We start from the raw sequence: 6,136 nt of genomic DNA, 5'->3' as shown, positions 1-6,136 counted from the left end.
ATGCAATAGAAACAAAGATAAATAGTTGGGACCTACTTAAACTAAAGAGCTTTTGCATAGAAAAAGGAACAGTCAGCAGAGTAAACAGACAACCCACAGAGTGGGAGAAAATCTTCACAATCTATACATCTGACAAAGGACTAATATCCAGAATCTACAATGAACTCAAACAAATCAGTAAGAAAAAACCAATCCCACCGAGAAGTGGACTAAGGACATGAATAGACAATTCTCAAAAGAAGATATACAAATGGCCAACAAACAAATGAAAAAATGCTCAACATCACTAATGATCAGGGAAATGCAAATCAAAACTACAATGCAATACTACCTTACTCCTGCAAGAATGGCCGTAATCAAAAAAATCAAAAAACAGTAGATGTTGGCATGGATGCGGTAAAACACGCAACACTTCTACACTGCTGGTGGGAATGTAAACTAGTACAGCCACTATGGAATACAGTGTGGAGATTCCTCAAGGAACTAAAAGGAGAACTACCATTTGATTTAGCAATCTCACTACTGAGTATCTACCCTGAGGAAAAGAAGTCATTATATGAAAAAGATACTTGCATGCGCATGTTTATAGCAGCACAATTTACAATTGCAAAATCGTGGAACCAACCCAAATGTCCATCAATTGACAAATGGATAAAGAAACTGTGGTATATGTATGTGACAGAATACTACGCAGCCATAAACAGCAATGAATTAACAGCATTTCCAGTGACCTGGATGAGACTGAAGACTATTATTCTAAGTGAAGTAACTGAGGAATGGAAAACCAAACATCACATCGTATGTTCTCACTGATATGTGGGAGCTAAGTTATGAGGATGCAAAAGCATAAGAATGATACAATGAACTTTGGGGACTTGGGGGGAAAAGTGGGAAGGGGGACAAACGATAAAAGACTACAAACAGAGTGCAGTATATGCTGCTCGGGTGATGGGTGCACCAAAATCTCACAAATCACCACTAAAGAACTTATTCATGTAATCAAATACCACCTATACCCCAACAACTTATGGGAAAAAAATGTTGAGCAGGGTGTATTTATTCTGTAAATCAATCTACTTAATCTAAAAACAAGACATTTTGGTATTATTATTTTTTCCTGCCTCCAATATATTGCTTACTTGTGTACTTAAAACACTGAAACATCACAAAAGTGGGATATCTGTTAATACAAAATAGCACCTGAACGGAGGTCAAAATATAGTTGTGAAGTCAATAAAAGGTAACATAATGTATTCTTTCTGGTACTTGTCAACTGCTAGCAGTTATGATGGAAGAAAAGCAACCACTTGAGGATATTTTCTGATGAGCCTTGAGGTATCCACTACAGTCACAGGTAGAGTAAGGATGTATGATGTGATTCTACATAGCCCATCCTCCAATTTCTCATATCTACTTTATAAACTCCAATGGTCAATAGCCAGTTATTTTATTCCTAAGTGTCTCTTTATATACTGTATGTAAAATATTATAATTAACTTGGAAAGTAATCTGAGCCAAATATATTCAGAAAGTCACCATTTTGTTGCTTATGGATTAAAATAAGTAATTTTGTTTTTAAATATTCTTTAGAATAAAATACATCTAAATAAATACAGTAATTGTGTGGCATCTCTAGATCTGTGTGGATAAGACTGCACAATATTGGTTCTGAATAATTAAAAGTGATAGAATAAATATTTAACTCTGCCACTTTCAGAACTTAATAATAATAATCCATTTCAAGGTACTGATGAAGGAAGGAGTATGGACTATATGGCAAGTATCTAAAATCTGAAGTAACAGTGGGGTATATATTCTCAAATTCCCTCCCTCCTTTCCTAGTTAGGTCTCTAGGGATTAGCTGGGCTTTTTAATTTTCAAGTATATGCCCATGTAGCAAAGAAAATAAGCTCCAAAAATACTATTAAAATACATAATGGGACAAAAGTATTTCCCAATAGATAAAACTACACAAACACTTTCCCTCTTGAGTATTCCAGTGAAACTAGGTTTTGGCTCATCAAGTTCTTCATGTATGCATAAAACATTATATATATGACATATATACACACACATACATACATACATATACACAAACACATATATATATGCAGTATCATAAGCCCCAGTTATTCTAACAATTCACCTTTCTCAGAGTCAGTCAGCAGGAAGAGATCAGGATGTTCAGGGTCATCAGCCATCATCACCATCCATCCTACCACAGATACGTTCTTATTGGATGTTGATTTGAACTGAGAGAAAAAAAGATAATTAGTGGAAACAGAAAATTTATGGCTTATTCTAAGCAAAACTTCAGTGTTCGGGAGTGTATTTTCAGTTTCTCTTAATGAAAGATGAGATTTGTGACTTCATGCTGGGTCTTGGTCAGCCTGGGTCCTTTCACTGCTAAATTTCATCCTAGGCAAGCCTTCTTCAGATAATCTCCTACTTTCCAGACCTTCCTAGTTTCAACTCTTCATCAAAACCTAACTGACCTATTCTCCATTCCCAGAGAGCATATGTTTGTGAATATGATATATTAATCTGTTGTTTTTTTCTGAATTACTGTACTACTCCTTATAGGAAGGACATTTGCATTTTAGTAGCTATGTTATCTTAAATCTGATGATGTAACAAATCAGAGAGTTCTTTTTTTTTTTTTTTTGAGACAGTTTCACTCTGTTGCCCAGGCTGTGGTGCAGTGGTGTGATCTCAGCTCACTGCAACCAGGTAATTCTTAATGACAATATTCTTACTTGCATTTTTCAAAAAAGAGGGGTATTCTTAGCATGTCTGTTACTTTTGTAGTTAACTATTCTTTTGTTATTACTATTATTTTAGCTACAACTTCTTTTTTTTTTAATCCTGAGAAAGGGCAGTTATAAAAGAAGAACAGGTTGGCTTAAGCTAGTGCTTAAGAGCATGTATGTGAAGCCATTCAGGTACTGTTTAAAAATGAAGCAGTGCATTGTATAAGGAGGCGTACATGGTAAAACACTAAAAAATAAGGTGACAATTAACAAGAAATTCAGGACAGTGACAGGCTGTGGATATGGTTGACAGGAAAGAAGTGGATGCCTCCGGGAAGGCTGTGATAGTTCTAGTAACGTTCTGTTTCTCACACTGGGTGGAGAGTATACAGGTGTTCATTTTATTTATTATGCTTTAAAATGTACATGTACACTACCTATCTTTTGTATGTATGATATGCTTCACGATTAAAGGAAATGGGAAAAAGAATGAACATGGCACATTTATAACAACATGAAATTGAAGTATGAAAGCTAAAGAAATCAGTAAGTTTTAGTACTGTGAAGAATGAAATTGGCCCTACCACAGGACTGTTGATTTGACAGCTCATAATGTACTTCAACATGAATAGTATGATCTTCTAATATTCTTTTCCTAAGCCTAAAAACTTCTACCTCAATTCCTTTTTTCAAAAAATAAAAAATAACTCAAGCAACATAAACTGCTTCAGAAACAGGGATGAAACTAGAGTGCAAATGCCCCTTGACCAGCTGAATTCCATCACATTCCCTAGACATAATCGTCACTTGAGGTGACAACCTCCAGACCTTATTCTATGCATTTATTACATCAGAGGCTTGTGTCATTGTTGCTGCTGGTTTTTACATATTAATGGGGGATACATTTACTCTCTGACTTGTGTTTTTCACCTATCAGTAACCATTTCCTTATTGATAAGTATTTTGGATATTTCCAGATTTCTGTTGTCATAAATATTATAGAAATGTTCTTCTACAGATAATCTTTGTGCACTTGTTCAAACATTTCTGTAGGACAGATTCTCAGATGAGGAATTTCTGGTTATTATCAAGCTAAATACTGACTAGGATTGGCCACCACAAAAACAATACCAATTTAGATTTCTACCAGCCATGGATGACAGTCTGTTTCCCCATATCATGACCAATGCTATATCATCAATCCTTTAAATTTTTGTCTAATGGCAAGAAAGTGTCTCTCTTAATTTGCATTTTTAAATAGTTAGTGAAGTTGATCACCCTACCCACACAAACTCCGTTCTTCATAGGCAAAAAAAATATATACTTTACAGAATACTAAAATAAGGTATACGGACTTCCATATGTCCCACTTCTGGGTTTCTATACATACATGAACAGGTATATTTTAATCTATGATTTTTTTTTCCTCCAGCTTTTTATTTTGAAAAAATTCAAACTGTATAGAAGTTGAGAATGCCACGATTAGCCATATATCCTTAATCTACATTTTTGTATTTGTTTGATCTCTCTGAACATTCAAATGCAAACTGCAGATATCATAACATTGAACCCTAAATATTTCAATGTGTCTTTTAATAACAAGAATATATTCCTATACAATCACAACGTAATTATTATTTCTAAGAAACTGAACAGACAACCATATAAAGTCCATATTACATTTTCTTAAATTGTTCCAATAATAACCTGTATAGCTTTTTAAATTTTTTCCCCAATATAACTCCAGGATTCAACTAAAACATACATTGCATTTAGTTGTCAAGTCTCCTTTAATCTAGAACAGTCCTCCTGTCCCCCTGCCCTTACTCCACCTGCCAAGTTTTGGTCTTTTTAAGAATCTAGGCCAGCTGTCTCATAGAATGTCCCACAATTTCGATTTGATTATTTCCTCATAAGATTCAGGTTAAATTATTTTGGCAAAAATACAATATAGGTGGTGTCATGTTTAAATAGTGATTTTAATCCTTTACCTGTTGCTTACATATAGAAGATATTTTCCTCCAATCTATTTGTATTTTAACTTTATTTGAAAACAATTAAATTTTTTTTCTTCCATTTAGTTCTGTGCCGTATCTTTTCTATCTCAAAATTAATACTATAGATCTAGACCTGTCTCTATACACTCTATCCTGTTCCTCAAATTTATTCTTTAATTATATTTTAATTTAATTAGAAAAGATGAGAAATGCAGTCAATTTCCTTGGTACTCAATAAGATTTTCTCCCAACCCACTATGCTTTAATTTCCAAACATTTTGCATACATTACCTATCAGAAACCTCACATAATTAAAAACCCAAACTACAACATAATAGTAACTTTTTATGCATAAGCAACAATGCAAAGCATAAAACAATATTTAACATATCCATTAGATGACAAATTCAGTTTTAACTTCTTTAATTTGGACTTTTTCTAATTGAAACTAAGAAAAAACAAAAACCCAAAAAACCACTTTATTTTGAATAATGACTTTTCTATAATAGTCAGCTAAGTGAAATCTAGCCAGCAAGATCTCAGTGTGGCTATGTGAAAAGTTACTTTCTACATCTGAAGATAAAGGATTTAATTGAACTGAATGAATCCAACTTTTTTCTCCCTTTGAGAACTAACTCTACAAATTGTTTCCGCAAAACTAATCTGTGTAAATGTTGTAGGGTATATAGGCATTATTGTCAATTTGACCAGAATACAAAAAATATTCACAGTAGAAATCTCCATGATCATTCACTCAAGTCCTTTATCTCAATGCAAGAGCTATCTAAACAATTATATAATAATAGTGAGCAAAAAACTAGTACTTAAGAATATATATTATCCCACTGAGGTACAGTTAAAAAATGAAACCATGAATTAATTAGGGAAACATATATGCTAACACTCTGAAGAAAAGCAAGACAATGAGTCATGATGGTCAGGAGAGTGGCTGATGGTGGGTATGGTTGATAAAGAAAGGCAATGCTATCTTATGGTACTTTCCACATTCATTTAAACCAAAAATGTTCTTTTCTATACCTCTGGTTTGATTAAAGGGCTAAAACTGTGAGAATAAAGAAGAGTTTCTCTGGATTACTCTGAATTACACAGTATTATTTGGTTAAGTTTTAAGTAGAAAAGGACTTAAATTTTTATTCACTGGCTTACCTTTCCTCAGTAGGATAAACCACTTAATTTTTCTCCCCCAAAATATGTGACTTAGAAGTAAAATTCCTCTCAAATTTTATTAATGCAACATAGAAAATCATTCTTCCTTTCAAAGATGCTATGTAAAAACAAACAGCATGCAAAAGAGATTTATAGGAAAATTCTACAGGGTGAAAAAAAGGCTTCTTTTAAGTAATATGAAGCACAAGAAAGTGACTGAAG

General features: G+C 33.4%; 1 long non-coding RNA gene across 1 annotated transcript in view; it reads right to left on the bottom strand.

Moving 5' to 3' along the window:
• LOC108541916 (uncharacterized) overlaps positions 1-6,136 on the bottom strand; it is a 25,568-nt gene that overhangs the window by 17,576 nt on the left and 1,856 nt on the right. Inside the window, exon 2 of the long non-coding RNA XR_001889114.1 lies at positions 2,147-2,252. This is a non-coding gene — a long non-coding RNA (uncharacterized LOC108541916). The remainder of the gene's footprint in view (positions 1-2,146; positions 2,253-6,136) is intronic.

The sequence above is a fragment of the Rhinopithecus bieti genome, unplaced genomic scaffold, assembly GCF_001698545.2.
Source record: "Rhinopithecus bieti isolate Rb0 unplaced genomic scaffold, ASM169854v2 scaffold_20101, whole genome shotgun sequence".
Lineage (NCBI taxonomy): Eukaryota > Metazoa > Chordata > Mammalia > Primates > Cercopithecidae > Rhinopithecus > Rhinopithecus bieti.
Note: the sequence above shows the minus strand (reverse complement) of the source record. Positions and strands in the feature narration are given on the sequence as shown.